The 21,235-nt window shown below is 47.0% G+C and overlaps 2 pseudogenes; both read right to left on the reverse strand.

The window, feature by feature from the left end:
- Nucleotides 1-6,475: 6,475 nt before the first annotated feature.
- Nucleotides 6,476-6,594, reverse strand: LOC143957347 (5S ribosomal RNA; annotated as a pseudogene).
- A 4,813-nt stretch (nt 6,595-11,407) lies between these two features.
- LOC143957563 (5S ribosomal RNA) lies at nt 11,408-11,526 on the reverse strand (annotated as a pseudogene).
- Between the last annotated feature and the right edge of the window lie 9,709 nt (nt 11,527-21,235).

The following is a 21,235-nucleotide window of genomic DNA, read 5'->3' on the forward strand; positions in this document are numbered from 1 at the left end:
TTTCTGCACTGCAGTCATGGCTTTCCATTTCATCTTGCAATGTCTCTGGTAGCAATGTAGCTGGATTTAATTTTGCACACCTTTTGAGGGTAATATTTGTGGGCGTTAAAAGTGCCAGTTCATATCTGGTCAATCTTGCTGACGAAATGTGTTTTGTGGTCAGGTTCTGCATGACCACGCGAACCTCATGGGGTACATAAACTTCTAACGGGTTCCCTAGCACAATGTCTGCCGTTTTAGTCAGCATCTCAGCAGCTGCTGCTACCGCCCTCAGACAGGGTGCCATTGCATCGACAACGGTGTCAATCTGACAACTGTAGTAGCCAATGGGCTTGTCATGTCCTCCATGTTCCTGTGTCAGGACTCCAGCCGCGTGGCCTCTGGACTCATGACAGTAAAGCCGGAATACCTTGGTATAATCTGGCAGGCCCAAAACGGGGGCTTCACTGATTGCAGCTTTTAAGGTATGTATAGCCTGTATTTGCCCTTCACTGAGTTCCAATTTCCCCTGTATGTTTATCGAGTCATAAAGGGGCTTACAAACATTGGACATTTCTGGTATCCATTGTCGGCAATATCCAACCAACCCTAGGAATCCCCTCAATTGTTTTGCATTTTGTGGCATTTTGCTATTCAGAATAGCCTTCTTTCGGTCTTGTGTCAAGTGTTTTTTTCCTTTGGAGATTCAATGCCCCAAAAACACAACTCGGTCCAAGTTGTATTGTAACTTGGCGGGGGATACTCTGCATCCTTCCTCTCCAAGGTGATTCAACAAGGAGATAGTGGCCTCTCTACATGCCTCTCTTGTGTCGCCTCCAATCAGTAAGTCATCCACATACTGAAGGAGAGTGATACCCTCAGGGCAGTGCCACCTGTCCAAGCATTCTTTCATTGCTTTGCTGTATTCATTAGGGCTAGATACCATACCCATGGGTAATCTACTCCAGGTATAATGCTGCAGTTCAAAACTGAAGGCAAAGAGGTACTGACAGTCGGGATGGAGTGGTACCGTGAAAAAAGCACCCTTCAAATCCATAACTGTAAAATATTGATTAGAAGGGATGACGTTACATAGAATAGTGTGAGGGTTTGGTACTACTCTTAGATGATTTTGTTAATTGCACTCAGATCTTGTACCATCCGGTAAACGTTCCGGCCTGGTTTTTTCACAGGGTACAACGGGGTATTAGCTGGAGAACTCACTTTCACCAATATAGCCTCTTTAAGGAGGTGTTTGATTTGGTCTCTGATTCCCTCCAATTGAGCCAATTTCAAGGGATACTGAGGTAATCTAGGAATGATAGCATCGGGTTTTAGTTTGATCCTAACAGGGGGGCAGCGGATCATAAGTCCCGTGTTCCCCTCTTTAGCCCAAACCTCTGGATTGGTGCTTTTGATTAAATCATTTGGCAAGCTTTCGGTAGAGCTTGCGTCCTGTTCCAATTTACACAAAGCAATGATGCTATCCCAGGTTTCTACCATTTGGTGTTGGCCAGGATCGGAAGAGATGTTTACTTCCACTCCATCCTCAGTAAATTGTATTTGAGCTCTCATTTATGAGAGCAAATCTTTTCCCAGCAAATTGCAAGGAACTGAATCGCTCAAGAGCAGGGAGGCTTCAGTTTGAAAGGGTCCAACTCGAACTTTTGTGGGAGTGGTTTCAAATAGGGGATATGATATACCCCCTAGTCCAACTCCTCTCACGGTATTTTGAACGGGAAGATTCACCTCACTGGATTTTAAAATGATACGAGCTGCCCCGGTGTCTATTAATAGGTTTAGGGTCTGATTATTTACTTGCATTTGTACATAAGCACTACCTTCCTCATTTGTCGAGATTACAGGCAACACCGGGAGCTCTCCCCATCACTTGAGGTCTTTTTCAGATTCGCTCTCCTGTCGTGGTGGCCTATTTTGTTTTGGAGATTTACAATTCTTCCTGTAGTGACCAGGCTTACGGCAGTTGAAACAAACAGTTTTTTCTTTTGGTTTCTGTCCAGGATCTGCACTGTTCAACTGATCAGAGACAATGCAGATCTTTTGAGGTTTTTGTGACTCCCAATCTGCTATGTTCCTTTCAATAGCAGTTGCAAGTGACAACAAAGAGGAGAGGGGCTTATCTCTCCAGTCTGGATTTGCAGTCATCAGTTTTTCCCGGCTGTTTCCTCTTAACCCTGTAATAAAGCTATGTATCAATACGGGTGATAGGGCACTGTTAGTGATGTCCCCACCAGCTGATTCCACAGCTTGTTTAAAGTGATTGTAGTATGTCATACAATCTTCCTTTGGACTTTGGATCACTCCTGACACCTTGGTCCACGACTGGGGAGGATAGACTGTTTTAATCAACTGTGCCAATTGGCTGGAGTCAACATACAGGGTCCGTGGAATATTAGTTTTACTAAGGATTTCATTGAAGTCCCCATCTCCACAAACCCTTTTCATTATTTGAAGTATATCACTCCAGTTTGCATTGTAGCTTGCCTGGATGTCCAGCAGCTCTTTGGAAAATTTAATAGGATCTGTCCTTGGATGGGGGAATAACACTCAGAAATCCCTTAATCTCTGAGGGAGTCCATGGCACGTGATGTGTCACCTTTCCCATGGATCTCCCACTGTTGTCATAAACCACCTGTTCTCTTACAGGATAGACAGATATGTCATCTGAAAAAGAAATCAGTTGTGGATTGGTGTTTTTGGATTCTGTCGCAGAATCCCAATAAGACTGGGGAATATTATTTCTGCCAGGTGGGGGCACTTTATCCAACTGAAAAGTGCCCTGAAATGTGGCATTAACAGTCCCATGATACGCAGGTGTGCCCACATTGGGTGATATCCTTTCCCCATTTGATTGCCTCCACACAGGTCCTTGCTGTGGGGTGCTAGTTACTTGGGGGTATAAAGGTACATAGGCTGTGTACTCTGTAGTAGAACGGCCCATATTGCTTGCCGCAGCAGAATTGCTAGCTGACTGCCGTTTCGGGGAGAATGCTGGCTCGCAGCCAGTAAATGGGGGGTTACTATATCCAGGAGGTTCTTCCGTCAGAGGGGAAAAAAGTATCCCTTCTGATGGTATATGGTCCCTGGAACTGGGGAGCCTTCTCCCCCTTGACCCAATCATTGCCTTATGGTTCAATGTTTCACACAAAGAGTTGTTCTGTGATTCATTGGGGGTTTTAAAGGGGGTGTTAAACTTTGCAGCCAGTTGTGGCTTCCCCTTTTTGTCATCTGCTGATAGATGACCATTCCTATCAGCTTCTGAGTATCTCGCCAATAAGGAACGGGCGATTGTATAAGGCCCCACTCCTGTAGATTCCTCATCGTCCCCCTGTTCATCACTGTCACTACACTGGGGATGTGGTTCTAGTGGCTGTCCCTGCTTATCCCTACTTCGCAGCATCATTTTGTGCGTTTTCTCCTTAACTCCCACCGTAAAAATATTCACATCATCAGTTTTATGCATGGTTTCTACCATCCATGCGCTCCACACATCTCTTTCATTTGTCCGTGTCATCTTCCCGTGGTGATTGTACCACAGGACTTCCCAAGCTTTTGGCTTAAAAGTACCTCTTTTGGAATATTTCTTGCCAGTCCACTGATCCCAATCTTGCATATATTTCACAACCCAAAGCCCATATTTATCTATCATCTCTTCCTTCGGGGTCAAGTGGTAGGGTTCCCCACGGTTAGACGCCCTCTTTGAAGCGATTCGATTACCCATCCTTTTCGGACACTGGACTTTGATTTCCCCAACCTTTTTACAGGTTGTTTTTACCCCAGAGGTAGCTACTCTCTGGCCAAGAATTGGGTTGACAGGCCCCGCCCCTGTCACCGTTGCTGCTTTTTTTTTCACTACTTGTCAGAACAGTTTTTTTTTCCTCAGGCTCTGCGTGCAGAGAACCTGGCGCTTTACTCTTTTTTTTTTGGAGCGGTTATTGTTTGCGCCTTTATCACTATAACCGGCCCCGCATCTCCGATTATTGTACACGGCCTGTGCGGGCTGCTAGCGTACTACTCCGAATGTTCCCTGCTCTGACTATAGTCCTTCAAAAAAATTAGCCTGGAGATTATCCAAACTATAATAGTTCAATCTCCCCGTGGACTTTTCTGAAGTATTCCAAAAGAAATGCTTAACAAAAGGTTATTACTTCTATTATCTCAAGAATGTTGAGCACAAACTTGGATAATCAGGAGCCTATGCGTGCTTGTAGTACAGGAGGTAGTTAACTGATGCACACCTAATTGCAATACGACTTCGCAGTAATTACAATGCTTACGATACCCAGTTAGTAGTTTACACAGAAAGATAGATTCATACACATCAAGGACATTCAGTGTGATCTAGGCCCACAGGTGCATTTCAATCTCAAAGATTGGGAAGCGTCTTGACCTAGACTCATGCAAGGGTCAACCAGAAGCGCTTGTTGGCAGAAAGGCCCAGATCCTAATTCTTTTTTACTGCCTTCAAGCGTCCAATCAGAGCCCCTATCATTCACTCTGATACCCTCCCGCAATTTTGGCCCAATCGAGCAGGATGTCTTCTCATACACGCTCAGTACAATTTTATTTCACTTATACTGTTCATATCAGTCTCATCAAAGTATTAATACAGACAAAAGGTTATATAAATATAAACAATGTTCAAAGAAGCTTGTTAGTTTGATGGTCCTACAGGGAAGACAGGCATACAAACAATGACATAAAAATTCTTACCGTTTCTGGAGTTTGTCTCGTCCTCCACATACAAAATCCCACTTTGCTCAAACGTTAAGCTTCCTCACACGAAGGGCACCATTTGTTTTGGCTACTTTTTTATCTCACTTAAATGACTAACGATACAAGAAATAAGTGATTAAACCTTTGTCTACAGAAGAATAAAAACGAACGATAACAAGGCGAAAAGATAAACGATTACATTTATTTATACAGAAAATAAACTTTAGAATAATTAGAACTTATCATATAACTCAAGTGACGTTACAAGTACAGTGTTGCTTTAGCTGCCAAGATAATTTAGGTCATATGGTTACAACAGACATACACTTTAAATATATTTATCAATATTTCAAGATAAGTCCTAAGAAAGAAATAATTAGAAATGACAAAGAGACATGATGAAGAGGGAGAGAGAGAGAGAGAGAGAGAAAGAAAGAGATACAAGTATACGTTACACGGACTTCCGATGGTCTGGAACTCAAGAGAGCTATAAGCTAATTCTTGCCCTATTTTATATGCATTCTCGGCCAATCAGAAGATGGAACACACCCATTGGCTCTGAGTTTGCATCAACCTCTGATTGGCCGATTCTCAAGTCTACATGCTGATTGGTTCAGGATGGCTCACACTCTGATTGGTTAATTCTCAAGCTCCAAGAACCATCCCTAGGTCAGGCCTGAACGACCGGAGCCAGCATGTCTAACAATTTGCTTTTATCGTTAAACCCCAAACAGTTCCGACATTAGCATGTTAATGTCCCCTGGTGGGATGGTGCCTTACTGTCTACACAGATAAAAGACAAAACAAAAGGGAATACACTGAACACCTGGGGGCCATTCAATGGTTCTCGTGAGCTGTCCATCTCCATCTACATATAACCCTGAAAACATCCAGTCCCTTCCCAAATATATATATACACATACATACACACATACATACCATCCTATATCCCCATATATACATCCACATATATACACATATTCATACATATATAACGGGGCATGGAGATTTAATTGGAAGGTCTTCAGAATGGTTTCTTTTAAGCTCTTTGATATAAATATTATATTTCAAAATCGCCACCACAGGTACCATGTTAAAATCACCCGCTATAATAATGTTATCGGTGGGGTAACCAGTAGCTTTAACAGGGCAGTGGCAGCCGGTGGCGGGATGTAAAGACCCACAATTACCATTTCCACCGTGTCTATAACAGCATGCAGGATCACATATCTGCTCCCCGGGTCCAGTTGGACATTCAGTATTTCACACGTCAGGGATTTATGTATCAGTATACTAACCCCTTGTGCATAGCACTAGTACGTAGAGTGATAACCCCTGCCCACCCACTGCCTCAAGATCCTACCCCCCACAAGATGTGTCTCCTGTAGGATGCACACATTCAGGCTATGCTGCTTAAGATATGCCCATACCAAGGAGCGTTTTAATTTATCGTTCAGTCCCCGGACGTTCCAGGACAGCAGCCTCATCTGAGCCATAGCGAGCTCTGCCGCAAAAGAACACCAGAGGAGCATCATATCCCTGGGCCCGGGTGGAGACAAGTATCACAATGCCCACCCCCTGGCAGGCCCAACCCTGCTTAGCATCCGAGATCAGACGAGATTGAGCGCATTCAGGGTGATGTGGCCGTAGGCAGTCTTGTTGGCCACTCTCAACCCTCTTGACAAACGCCAAGATGGTCACCTCTGCAAACAAGCAGAAAAACAAAACAGGTCGTCGACGCCAACAACATATTAAAAATAGCCTACGGCACCTGGTATTCCCAGGCAGTCTCCCATCCAGGTACTAACCAGAACTGACTCTGCTTACCATCCAAGATCAGACGAGATCGGGTGCATTCAGGGTGATGTGGCCACAGGCGATCTTGCTGGCCACTCTCAACCCTCTTGACAAATGCCAAGATGGTCACCTCGTCAAAAAAGCAGAAAAATAAAACGTTAAAAATTTTTAAAAAAGCCTACAGCTCCTAGTATTCCCAGGCGGTCTCCCATCCAGGTACTAACCAGGCCCGACCCTGCTTAGCCATGGAGATCAGACGAGATTGGGCGCATTCAAGGTACTATGAATGTGCCCAATCTCATCTGATCTCAGATGCTAAGCAGGTTCGGGCCTGGTTAGCACCTGGATGGGAAACCGCCAGGGAATACCAGGTGACGTATTCTTTTTTTTTTTAATGTTGAAACTTTTTATTGAAGTAATGTCACTCACAAGTACATAACAGAAAAGTACAAGTACACTTTTAGCATGAACAGGTAGGATGTAACAAAGAACAAAAGATCAACAATTCAAAGTAATGCAAGAACCGTCAAACCTAGTCCTAGTATTTTCCCCATCCTACAAGGCTCTGTCGAGTAATAATTGGACTTATTTTGTATTGTTAACAACAACTGATCGTTAACTAAGTAGAGATTAAACCTACATCTCCTTGGGCTGCTCTGCAAGAGCTCTGGAACTGGTGATTCTATCCCCAACCCTCCCACCCCCACGGGGATCTGACTGTGAGAGGGATGGGGATCTCAAATTAGCATTGGTTGCATATGGCCACCTCGTTTCTATGTACGTTTATTATGCCAGCCCATCTTATGTCTTGGAGACACTGTGTGCTAAAGGTTAATACCGACCAGGCGGGGTCTGGGGGTCTAAACATGAATTGACCATCTGGCCTTTGGATTGTGACACCTAAACTGATGGGTAAGGGAACGAATCAGAGTAGTGTATAGGGATTAGGATTGAGGATTGGGATAGATATCAGCAAATTTAGATCAGTGTAATTATTTAGGTGGGGGTCATCCCTCAGGTCAAGCTATAGACTGCGTAAGAGTTTTTTATATTCCTCAGTTTGTTGAAACTGTAGCCAGCATGCCCAAGTTGTCTGAAATTTGTGTGAGGTTTCCTTGACCTGGTGTATGATAGCTTCCATCTCTGCAATCTTATTTACCCTCTGTAACCACTCAGCAATGCTGGGAGGGGTGGTGGATTTCCATCGTGTAGGTATGCATAATTTTGCTGCATTTATCAAATGATGCATGAGGGATTTCCTTTATTGCCGTTGGGGCAATGCTGTGTGGTGAAGTAGGAATAGGGCTGTGGTAAACTCAGGAGTATATGTAGTGATTTTCGAAATGAGGCGACCAACCTCTGCCCAGAAAGGTTGGATTCTATCACATTCCCACCATATGTGCATGATATTTCCTGTGGCTCTTTCACACCTCCAACAGGTGGGAGGGATTTGTGGGTAACACTTGTGAAGACGTTCGGGTGTTTTGTACCAGCGCGAGAACAGTTTGTAACCGTTTTCCTGTACTGATACGTTCAGGGAGCCCTTATGTATGTTTAGCCAAATATTGTCCCATTCCTCCTGCATCAGGGAGATATTCAGATCATTTTCCCATCTTTGTATGCATGGGTTGTCTGACTTTGAAGGCTTGGGAGATAGGATGGTGTATAGCTCTGATATGACATGTCTGATGGGTTCGTCACTAGTACACAGCATCTCAAAAGGTGTGAGATCCCTGCTCCATTGTTGTGGCGTGGCTGTCTTGAGTAGGAAATGTCGGATTTGGAGGAATTGAAAGAAAGGTACTACCCTGTCTGGAAAGTGAATTGGAAGGTCATGGAAAGGGATCAACTCCCCCTTTTTGAAGAACGCACCTGCTTTTCTAGCGTTTGTTGGATTGCTGGAAAGTGCTGGATGATTTGGCATGCCCGGAGAGAAGTCTGGGTTCCCTTCCAGAGGGGTTAATGGACCCGGGACCGAAGCTATCCGAGTCTTTCGACAGACGTTTCGGAAAATAGTTATGGTTGGGCCTATTAAAGGGTGTTGCAAAAGTGCTTGTGGCGTGGATTTTGTGCTGAGCCAAGGTAGGTGTTGTAATGGTAATGAGGAGAAAGCTCCCTCCAGCCGTACCCAAGCTTTGAATTCCCCGTGTATGTGCCAGTCTATGATCCTGGACAGGAGGCATGCCCAGTGGTATTTTTGTACATCCAGGAGTCCTATACCTCCCTGCCTAATAGACTTGGTCAGGATGGACCACTTGATGCGAGGAGATTTATCTGCCCATAGGAATTTCAAACATAAACTTTTGTAAGTAGAAAAGAATGTTTGGGGAAGCTTTATTGGAATTGTCTGTAAAAGGTACAGAAGACTGGGAAGAGTGTTCATTTTGAGAATCGCCGCTCTGCCAAACCAAGAGAACGACTGCTTATGCCAGTTCTCAAGATCCTGCCTAATGGTGTTGAGAAGTGGGAGAAATTTTCTGGGATATAGATCTCCTAATTTGGCTGGGAGTTGAATTCCCAAATATGTAATGGAATGCCTTTCCCAGCCAAATGGAAAATTCGCTTTGCATTGTTGGACAATGGCTTCCGGCAATGTGATGTTAAGGGCTTTAGATTTACCAAAGTTGATTTGTAGGTTTGAGAGTTCCTTGAATAGGGAAAAATCTTTTAGCAGGTTGGGTATCGTGGTGACTGGGTCAGACAAGAATAGAAGCACATCGTCGGCGTATGCCGCCACCTTATGTTGGACGCCGTTTATCTACACCCCTTTAATGGATGGGTTTGCCCTGATTCTTTGAAGCATTGGTTCCATAGTGAGGACGAAAATTAGTGGTGAAAGGGGACATCCCTGCCTAGTTCCGTTGGATAGGGAGAAGGCGTCCGACAGGTGACCATTAGTTTTGATTCTAGCTGTCGGGAACGAGTATAATGCCATAATATATTTGAGGAGTTGCTCTCCAAGGCCCACTTTGCGTAGTACTGCTAGCATATAGTCCCAGGCCACTCTGTCGAACGCCTTCTCCGCTTCCAAGGAAAGAAAAAACCCAGGGGTGTTGTGTGTGGTCATCCATGGGATTTACAGAATGCAAATATGTGCGATTTACAGAATGTGATTTACAGAATGTAGATATGTGAGATTTACATGTTGCAGAATGCAGATATGGGCAATTTACAGGTTGTAGAATGCAGATATGTGCGGTTTACAGGTTGTAGATATGTGCTATTTACAGGTTGCAGATATGTGCGATTTACAGAATGCAGATATGTGCGATTTACAGAATGCGATTTACAGAATGCAGATATGTGCGATTTACATGTTGCAGAATGCAGATATGGGCAATTTATAGGTTGCAGAATGCAGATATGTGCAATTTACAGGTTGCAGAACGCAGTTATGTGCGATTTATAGAATGCAGATATTTGCAATTTACAGGTTGCAGAATGCAGTTATGTGTGATTTACAGAATGCAGATATGTGTGATTTACAGAATGCAGATATGTGTGATTTACAGTTTGTAGAAGGCAGATATGTGTGATTTACAGGTTGCAGAATGCAGATGTGTGATTTACAGGTTGTAGATATGTGCTATTTACAGGCTGCAGATATGTGCGATTTACAGAACGCAGATATGTGCTATTTAAACATTGTAGATATGTGCTACTTACAGGTTGTAGATATGTGCAATTTACAGGTTGTAAATATGTGCGATTTGCATGTTGTAGATATGTGCAATTTACAGGTTGTAGATATGTGCAATTTACAGAATGCAGATGTGTGATTTACAGAATGCAGATATGTGCGATTTACAGAATGCAGATATGTCCTATTTACATGTTGCAGAATGCAGATATGGGCAATTTACAGGTTGCAGAATGCAGATATGTGCGATTTACAGGTTGTAGATATGTGCTATTTACAGGTTGCAGATATGTGCGATTTACAGAATGCAGATATGTGCGATTTACAGAATGCGATTTAGAGAATGCAGATATGTGCGATTTACAGAATGCAGATATGTGCGATTTACAGAATGCGATTTACAGAATGCAGATATGTGTGATTTACATGTTGCAGAATGCAGATATGGGCAATTTACAGGTTGTAGAATGCAGATATGTGCAATTTACAGGTTGCAGAACGCAGTTATGTGCTATTTACATAATGCAGATATGTGTGATTTACAGGTTGCAGAAGGCAGATATGTGTGATTTACAGGTTGCAGAAGGCAGACATGTGTGATTTACAGGTTGCAGAATGCAAATATGTGCGATTTACAGGTTGCAGAAAAGGTGCCTGATGTGGTTATACACAAGATAGGCATGATTCATCTGCTTTAGTAGAGCCCAGTGTATAATGTGCAGCCTGGTATATGATGTTGATTCAATAAGGGGTGTGGCTTGTGATAAGTGGGGGGGCAAATCTGAGGGGGTGTGGTCTTGCGCCCCCCATCCTAAAACTTCACCAGCCGCCACTGCCCAGGAGGTCTCCCTTTTGTTACTAACCAGGTCAGACGCTGCTCAGCCTCCGAGATCAGACAAGATCGAGCACTTTCAGGGTGATGTGGCCATAGGAAATCTCATTCGGCACCCTCAACCCTCTTGACAAACGCCAAGATGGTCACCTTGGGAAACAAAGGACAAAAAACAAGTCAACGCCAAAAAAAAAAAAAGAAACCTACGGCACTAGGTATTCCCAGGGGGTCTCCCACCCAGGTTCTAACCAGGCCCGACCCTGCAAAGCCTCCGAGATCAGACGAGATTGGTTGCTTTCAGGGAGATGTGGCCTTAGGCAATCGCTTTGGGCACCCTGAACTCTCTTGAAAAACGCCAAGATGGTCACCTTGGTAAACAAGGGAAAATAAGTCAACGGCAAAAAAAGAAAAAAGAAAAAAGAAGCCTATGCCACCTGGTATTCCCAGGCAGTCTCCCATCCAAGTACTATCCAGGCCTGACCCTGCTTAGCCTCTGAGATTAGACGAGATTGGTCGCTTTCAGGGTGATGTGGCCATAGGCAATTTCTTTGGACGCCCTGAACCATCTTGACAAACACCAAGATAGTCACCTTGGGAAACAAGGGAAAAAAACAAGAAAATGCAAAAAAAGAAAAGAAGCCCAGGGGCCTGGTATTCCCAGGCGGTCTGCCATCCAGGTATTAATCAGGCTCAGCCCCTGCTTAGCCCCCGAGGTGAGACAAGATGGGGCTCTTTCAAGGTGATGTGGCCGTAGCCAATCTTTTTGGACATCCTCAACCCCCTTGACAAACACCAAGATTCACCTTGGGAAACAAGGGAAAAAATAAGTCAACGCCCCCCCCAAAAAAAAAAAAAAAAAAGAAGGAAACCTACAGCACCTTGCATTCCCAGGCGGTCTCCCATCCAGGTACTTACCAGGCCCGACCCTACCCATAGGCAATCTCTTTGGGCACCCTCATCCCTCTTGACAAACGCAAAGATAGTCACTAGGCCCAACCCTGCTTAGCCTCGGAGATCAGATGAGATTGGGCGCTTTTATGGTGATATGGCCCGTAAGCAATCTCTTGGGCATCCTCAACCCTCTTTGACAAACCCCAAGATGGTCACCTTGAGAAACAAGGGAAAAAAACAAGCCAACGGCAAAAAATAAAAATAAAGAAACCTACAGCACCTGGTATTCCCAGGCGCTCTCCCATCTACGTACTAACCAGGCCCGCCCCTGCTTAGCCTCAGAGATGCAACGAGTTGGGGTGCTTTCAGGATGATGTGGCCGTAGACAAATGCTTTGGGCACCCTCAACTCTCTTGACAAACACCAAGATCATCACCTTGGGAAACAAGGGGGAAAAAAAAGTCAACGCCAAAAAAAAAATACGGCACCTGGTAATCCCAGGCGTTCTCCCATCCAGGTATGAATCAGGCCCGACGCTGCTTAGCCTCCGAGATAAGACGAGATTTGTCGCTTTCAGGGTGATGTGGCTGTAGGCAATCTCTTTGCGCACGCTCAACCCTCTTGACAAATGCCAAGATGGTCACCTTGGGATACAAGGGAAAAAAACAAGTCAACGCCAAAAAAAAAAAAAAGAAGCCTACGGCACTTGGTATTCCCAGGCGTTCTACCATCCAGGTACTAACAAGGTCCGACCCTACCTATCCTCTGAGATTGGGCGCTTTCAGGGTGATGTGGCCGTAGGCAATCTTTTTGGCTATCCTCAACCCTCTTGATAAACTCCAAGATGGTCACCTTGGGAAACCTACAGCACCTGGTATTCCCAGGCAGTCTCCCATTCAGGTAGTAAACAGACCCGACCCTGCTTAGCCTCCAAGATTAGACACTTTCAGGGTGATGTGGAAATAGGCAATCACTTTGGCATCCCTCTTGACAAATGCCAAGATGGTCACCTTTGGAAAAAAGGGAAAAAAAACAGGTCAATGCCCAAAAAAAAAAAAAAAAAGAAGCCTACGGCATCCCATCTAGGTACTAACTAGGCCCGACCCTGCTTAGGCTCGGAGATCAGATGAGATCGGTTGCTTTTAAGGTGATGTGGCCATAGGCAATCTCTTTGGGCACCCACAACCCTCTTGACAAAAGCCAAGATGGTCACCTTGGGAAACAGGAGAAAAAACAAGTTAACGCCAAAAAAAGAAAGAAGAAGCCTGTGGCACTGGGTATTCCCAGGCGGTCTCCCACCCAGGTACTAACCAGGCCCGACTCTGCCTAGCCTTTGAGATGAGGCGCTTTCAGGGTCATGTGCCCATAGGCAATCTTTTTGGGCAGCCTCAGCCCTCTTGACAAATGCCAAGATGGTCACCATCTAGATTTTTGGAACTACATTTCCCATGATGCTCAACTACACTGTAGAGTGCATGAGCATCACTGGAAATGTAGTTCCAAAACATCTGGGGTGCCAATGTTCACCATCACTGTCCTAGGGCAAGGATAGATGAAGACTTCGCACTATGCGGTCTTCCAGAGAGGCCTGCTGCAGATGGCAGGCTCTCACCTTCAACATAAATACATAAAATAGTGGAAAATAATATAAAATCCAAAGTGCAGCGTGTTGCGATTGTGAAATCGCATAAAGTGCAAGTGCTCTACTGTGCCTCTGTGGCTGATTAAACAATAATAATCGTTACTATTGGTATAGAATCTACAACATCAAAACGTAAAGTAATGGAGAAAAAAGGAAGAAACACAATATAACATTCAAAGTGCAGTGTGTTGCGATCCTAGAAATCGCATACAGTGCAGGTGTTCTGCTGTGGTGCGCATAGGCAAACCTTCAAACATAAACGGTAATCAGGTGACAAAAAATATAAGTGTATCAGACAACAGTCCGTTTCAAGTGCAAAGTGCTGCGATTATTCCCAAAATCGCACAGGGTGTGACTCCTTCAAAACAATGTGGAAATGTTGCAATAGGAAGGGCAGTGGTGCTGGTGGAAGGGGATATAACCTTCGTGGTTCCGTATATACCAGTAATGGATGTCCCCTTACCTTACCGCTGTTGGCAGGGTTGCACCAGATTTTGTACCATGCATTATTAATAGCATCTAGCATTGTTCCAGAATTAGTAAAAAGAACCCTGACTGTAATACCGCAGAGGAAATCCCCTTAAAGGGACCATAACATTGGTCAGGACCTGGGAACCCCACACTAAAGGGAAAATTCTGCTAAAGGATCCCAAAGCTCTCTATATATACGCTGTTACCTTACAGCGGTAAGGTAAGGGGACATCCATTACTGATATATACGGAACCACAAAGGTTATATCCCCTTCCACTCACCTCCCTCTTAAAAGCAGCCGTGTCCCCATCGTCTAGAAAAACAAAAATTGGTCCTGCACCCAGGAGCAAGGGCATCCCATAAGCAAAAATGGGAAGGGGAAAAAGGCAATACACCTGGAAAAGGGCTTTGTACAAATAAATATGTGGTATCAAAAAAAGATGATTTATATATTTTCTTTCACAAACAGAAACCATATACATAATGTGTACATCCTGACTACAGGTCCCTGTAGCTAGAAAGATCTGTCAATGTCAACATATGTACATTAGGGATGAGCTTGGTGTTTGAGACGAACACATGTTTGACTCGAACACCGGCTGTTCGCCCCTTCGGCGAAGCCAGAACTCTGCGCCATCGCAGTGCATTGCTGGCTCATGATTGGCCAAGCATGCACTGTGACCCCGCAAGCTTGGCCAATCACAGCGCCGGGAACGAGGACAGCCATTATTGCCTGTGGCCAATCATAGCTCAGGCTGTGTAGTACATGCCCCACACTATATAAGGCCGCCAGCGTCTGCAGGAGTTAGTGGGTGTTCTCTGTGTACCTTCAACGCAGTATACAACGTCCATTATCCACCTATTTAGCTATATTGCTCTTCTGTAATCGAGCTATCAGCCATCTGCAGGAGTTTCTGGGTGTTGTCTGTGTGCCCTGAGTGCAGTATACACCATTACCCACCTATATAGCTATATTGCTCTTCTGTAATTGAGCTATCAGCCATCTGCAGGAGTTCGTGGGTGTTGTCTGTGTGCCCTGAGCACAGTATACACCTTTATCCACCTATTTTGCTCTTCTCAAATTGAGCCATCTGCCATCGGCAGGAGTTAGTTGGTGTTGTGTGCCACCAGCACAGCACAGTATACACCGGTATCTACCCTTTAATTCCTGTTGTTCTATAATAAAGGCATCTGCAGGAGTTAGTGGGTGTTGTGTGCCTCCAGCACAATATACACTACCCAATTGCTGGTTTTCCCATCTCCCTTCAGGCCATTACCGTGTCTGGAAGGCCAACAAGGAGAGGCAAACAGGTGCGAGCCGATAAAAGAGGGCAAGCAGGCTCTGTGTCTAGAGACAACAGTGCTGGTCGTGGACGCAGTGCATCGTCATCAGCACGTGGCCATGGGACACGCTTGTCCTTATTTTCGGCAGCTGGACGTGTTGAGCTGCATCATACTGAAGACTTGGTAGAGTGGTGTCATGGTTATGCAGTGATCTTCCTGTGTTTGCATACCTTACCTTCCCCCATGTCTTCAGACAAAGAGGTCAGCCACTTCCACCTGGTGGCTCTCCTCTAAGCATGGCTCCACCCCAGGCCCTATCAGGGAGCCCTATATTAACCTGTGCACTGCAGGCCATGAGTGCTGATCAACCATTGTGTGTTCTTTGTGTGTTAGCGTCCTGGTTCCTGCCGTGTGCTCTGCTACTGGTTTCCGTTACCGACTTTGGCGTGTCTTGACTATCCTTGTTTGCCTGTGATCCTGACCTTTTGGCGTGTACCCGACTATTCTTGTCTGCTTGTGGCCCCGACCTTGGCTTTGTCCCTCACCATCCCTATCCTCCTGTTGCCTACTGTGGGTGTGAGCTGGGGGACCCTGGGGGTCGCGACCTGGAGCCAGTTGCAGCCAAGTCCATCCTCACCACTGGAGGCTCTGGTGAACACCTGCTGGCTCTTAGACTCCGCGCCCCAGGGAATCTTACACTCTAACCCCAGTGGGATCTGTCCCCCATCCGCAGCAGTCAGCCGTAGGGTCCACAACCTTGCGGTGCTCTCCTGATCCTTCGGTGTGCACCTGTCACCTCGCCTCAAAGTGACCTGACAGTTTGATCAGCCATGGACCCGGCTGACGTGCCGCTTCCTGCAGATGATCCATTGCAGAGCTTAGTTCGGCGACTTGAGATCCAAGAATCGCATCAGACCCAGGTGATGCGATTCCTTCAGGATTTGGCATCCTGTTTTGAACAGGTTCAGGCCTCATTAGGACCCCCGGTTCAACAACCTCAACCGCTATCTGCCGATGCACCTATCGCATCAGTCGCAGCCACACATTCATTACAACTACCAGCTCCGGTCCGTTTCTCTGGGGACTCCAAGGCTTGCAGGGGGTTCCTTAGCCAGTGCACAATTCATTTTGAACTTCTGCCCCAAAACTTCCTGTCCGATCGGGCAAAAGTCGCATATATCATATCCCTCCTGTCCGGCGAGGTGTTAGCCTGGGCCGCCCCTCTGTGGGAACTGAATGATCCAGTGGTTTCTAGCCTGTCTGATTTCTTGAAACTTTTTTGGAATATCTTCGAGGAACCGGGTCGTGTCTCCTCAGCGGCTAGCGCTCTTTTACGTCTCCGTCAAGAGTCTGCGTCTGTGGGACAGTATGCTCTTCAGTTCCGTATCCTCACAGCTGAATTGAGCTGGAATAATGAGGCCCTAGTTGCTACCTTTTTACATGGCCTCTCTGATAGAGTGAAGGATGAATTAGCAGGAAGATCCCTCCATGCTGATCTGGACAGTGTCATCACCTTGTGTAACCAGATCAATATTCGCTTTCAGGAGAGGGCCCTGGAAAAAAGATGCCAGCACTCCCCGTTCCTTAGGCAGCCTGAGCCCCCAGTCCCTTCTCTTCGATCCGAGGAGCACCCCCTGCCTACCGAGGAACCTATGCAGTTGGGCCGGTCAACTTTATCTCCCGAAGAACGTGCTAGGCGCAGAACTCTGGGCCTATGCCTCTATTGTGGGGCCAAAGGTCATTTCCGTGATACTTGTTCTCTTCGTCCGGAAAAACGCTCAGGGCTAATACACCTGGAAGGTGGAGTATTAGACCCTGAAATATCACCTTCACCTTCTCGTCTTCTCCTTTCTGTGTTGCTTCATGTCGGTGCTTCCTCTCGTTCGGTCTCAGCACATCTGGATTCCGGAGCCGCTGCCAATTTCATGGATTGGGAAACTGCATCCTCCATGAGACTTACCCTTTTGCCCCTTACAACGCCATTGGTGGTCTTGGCGATTGATGGCACTGTTCTCCCAGGGGGCCCTATGTGCTTCCAGACTCTTCCTGTTAAGATGTCAGTAGGGACACTCCACCAGGAGTAGATATCCTTCCTTGTCTTACCTAAGGCTTCATCTCCTATCATATTAGGTCTTCCTTGGTTACGACTCCATTCTCCACACGTTGACTGGTCTGCCGGTCAGGTCCTGGCTTGGGGTTCCTCCTGTTCCTCTTCCTGCCTACTCAAGGGTACCCCAAAGGAGAAATTTCCTGTTACCACCATCTCTGTATCTTCTGCTCTTCCCACTGTATATAGCGATCTCTGGGATGCGTCCTGCAATAGTCGGACTGATGCACTCTCTAGGTCATGTGGTACTCTGGATGAGGGGCCCACCTATGAACCTGAGTCGATCAGTCACTCCAGTTCGCATAACCATTTACCTTTGCCTGTCCCTAATTTCCCTTGGACGCACAGCCAGACTAACTTGTCTGCAAGTTCCACAGTTGCTATGCCCTGTGATGCGATTGAGATGGTCGCTACACCTGACAATACTATTCAGTTGACCTCTGCACCAGTTATGCCAGTCCAGCCCATGCCCAATGAGCTTCCTGCTTCTTGTTCAGGACCTTCGGTGACCTGGCCTCACCCTTCTGCTACTATGTCCGGTCAAAACCGTTTAAGAGGCTCAATCCATCCTTTGGATAGAATACCTCATTCGGCCAGGAGGGGTTTTCAATCTTTTTCTCAGGGTTCTCTGCATTCTGTTTGTGTTGCTGCTACCCAGCTTGACTCTTGTGACATGTCACTTTCTAACCAACCTGACCTCAGGGATCCACTGACCTCTGCCCAGTCTGGTGGTCCTGTTATGGATGCCCAGCTCATCTTTAAGGGTGTGGGGGACCCTGCTCAAACTCCTGATCTTCTCATGCCCTTACCCATTCCTAAAAAGCCTTTAGTCCTCAAGTCCTCTCGTCCTCTCCCTACCTCTGTTTCGGTCTCTGAGGATAATCTAAAATACGAGGTTAGTCAAGTTTTGGATTCCCGGCTCCGTAAAGGCATTCTTCAGTACCTCATACTTTGGAAAGGGTTGGGTCCTGAGGAGAGGTCTTGGATCACTGCATCTGAGGTCTTTGCTCCCTGTCTGTTAAGGAGGTTCCATCTGGAGTTTCCCTTTAAGCCTGGACCCAGGCGGGGGAGGGGGAGGCCTCGTAAGAGGGAGGGTACTGTCATGGTTATGCAGTGATCTTCCTGTGTTTGCATACCTTCCCCCATGTCTTCAGACTAAGAGGTCAGCCACTTCCACCTGGTGGTTTTTATAACCTCTCCTCTAAGCATGGCTCCACCCCAGGCCCTATCAGGGAGCCCTATATTAACCTGTGCACTGCAGGCCATGAGTGCTGATCAACCATTGTGTGTTCTTTGTGTGTTAGCGTCCTGGTTCCTGCCGTGTGCTCTGCTACTGGTTTCCGTTACCGACTTTGGCGTGTCTTGACTATCCTTGTTTGCCTGTGATCCTGACCTTTTGGCGTGTACCCGACTATTCTTGTCTGCTTGTGGCCCCGACCTTGGCTTTGTCCCTCACCATCCCTATCCTCCTGTTGCCTACTGTGGGTGTGAGCTGGGGGACCCTGGGGGTCGCGACCTGGAGCCAGTTGCAGCCAAGTCCATCCTCACCACTGGAGGCTCTGGTGAACACCTGCTGGCTCTTAGACTCCGCGCCCCAGGGAATATTACACTCTAACCCCAGTGGGATCTGTCCCCCGTCCGCAGCAGTCAGCCGTAGGGTCCACAACCTTGCGGTGCACTCCTGATCCTTTGGTGTGCACCTGTCACCTCGCCTCAAGGTGACCTGACAAGTGGATGACCAAGCCCTCTTCATCCTCCTCATCCTCTCTCACCTAGGCTCAGGGTACTAGCAAAGCAGCTGCCAACGCATCCTCTTCCCTCGTCTCAATGTCATCATCAGTGACTCCTTCCCTAGACCCACCACGTCCTCCTAAGGAGTCCCCTGAACTCTTTGAGCACAGTGTTGAGTACAAGCTTCAGGAGGATGCCCAGTGTTTTGTAGGCTCTGATGATGATACTCAGCTAGAGGAAGGCAGTAGCGTGAGTACAGAGAGAGGGGATGCTCAAGAAGGACAGCAATCTAGCAGTCATGTTCCACAAGCTGCAGCATACTGCCAGGTTTGCTCCAGCGATGAAGAGGTAGGGGATGATGAGGGCACTAACTCCACATGGGTGCCTGGTAGGAGAGAGGAGGAGGAGGAGGAGGCACATGTCCAACGAGGCAGGATGCCCTCCGGGGGCCAGCTTAGGGGCAGCACACCGACTGAATCACACCGCAGAGCTCCGCCTGTGCAGGGCGCTGCCTCTGCGCGTTATTCTAAAAGTTCTTTGGTGTGGGCCTTTTTTGAGACGAATGCATCAGATCACACTGCTGCTATTTGCAACATATGTCTCAAGCCTATCTCTGGGCACCACATGCTTGACCAGACATATGTTGATCTGCCATGCAGCTTGTTGGCAAGTGTACCTCAAAGACCCACACCAAAGAACAAAGCGGACCTCTCCTTGCTCCTCATCAGCTGGGATCTCCAACTCCACTAGACCTTCAGTCCTCTCTGAAACCTGCGGTGAGAGGAATGAAGGTCTAGAATTAGGTGTGTCACAGCCAATTGCTTGCAGGCACTCTGCTAGCAGTACAGCCACGTCCGATTGTAGCTGGCAAATTTCCCTGCCCCAGCTGCTGGACCGTAGAAAGAAGTTCACTCCCAGCCATCCACATGCCCAGCGGTTGAATGCTAGCTTGGCTAAATTGCTAGCACTTCAACTGCTACCTTTTCAGTTGGTAGACTCGGCCCCTTCCGTGAGTTTGTGCAATATGCGGTTCCTAAGTGGCATGTCCCCAAACGCCACTTTTTCTCACGGAAGGAGATTCCGGCTCTCTACTGGCATGTGTAAGGCAATCTTCTTGCCTCGCTGGACAGGGCGGTCAGTGGTAAGGTGCATATTACCGCTGACTCGTGGTCCAGCAGGCATGGACAGGGACGTTACCTGTCTTTCACGGCCCATTGGGTCACTCTTCTGGCAGCTGGGAAGGATGCAGGACAAGGTGCAGTAGTGTTGGAGGTTGTTCCACCACCACACCTCCAAAATGCTACTACTGGTTGTGACACACCTCTCTCCTCCACCCCCTCTTCTTCTTCTTCCTCCATGGCCTCTTCCAGTGCTCTGTCCTTGGAACCAGCGGTGCTCCGTAGGTGTTCAAGGGGCTACGCAAGCAAAATGATGCCATGCTGTGCTTGCGCTGGTTTGTTTGGGGGACAGGAGCCACACCGGGGCAGATATTTTGTCAGCTCTGCAGGGGCAGGCAGAGAGGTGGTTGACGCCACGCTAGCTTAAGCCAGGATTGGTGGTTTGCGACAATGGCACCAACCTCCTCTCCACCTTCCGACAGGGACAACTGACCCATGTGCCCTGTGTGGCTCACATCCTTATTCTGGTGGTGCAGCGGTTCTTGGGCAGGTCCCCGGGCTTACAGGATGTCCTGAAGCAGGCCAGGAAAGTCTGTGTGCATTTCCGCCAATCATTTAATGCCTGTGCTCAGCTGGCTGAGCTCCAAAAGTAGTTGAACCTGCCCAAGAACCGCCTTATATGTGACATGCCCACCAGGTGGAACTCAACGTTGGCCATGCTACAGCGGCTGCACATGCAGCAGAGGGTCATCAATGAGTACCTGTGCGACTATGGCACCAGGACAGGGTCAGAGAAGCTTGTTTTGTCACCGTTTGAGGAGGCCACAAGGATGGTGAGCAGTGACAGTGCATGCATCAGTGACACTGTACCTCTCATCCACCTGTTGGAGCATACGCTGCGTACAATAATGGACAGGGCACTTGAGGCAGAACAGAGGCAGGAAGAGGAGGACTTCCTTGCCTCTCAAGGCCCCCTTTTCCAGACAGTGTTCCTGCTGTCCCACC

The sequence above is a fragment of the Lithobates pipiens genome, unplaced genomic scaffold (genome assembly GCF_037356315.1).
Source record: "Lithobates pipiens isolate NorthernLeopardFrog02 unplaced genomic scaffold, aLitPip1_a1.2 Scaffold_52, whole genome shotgun sequence".
Lineage (NCBI taxonomy): Eukaryota > Metazoa > Chordata > Amphibia > Anura > Ranidae > Lithobates > Lithobates pipiens.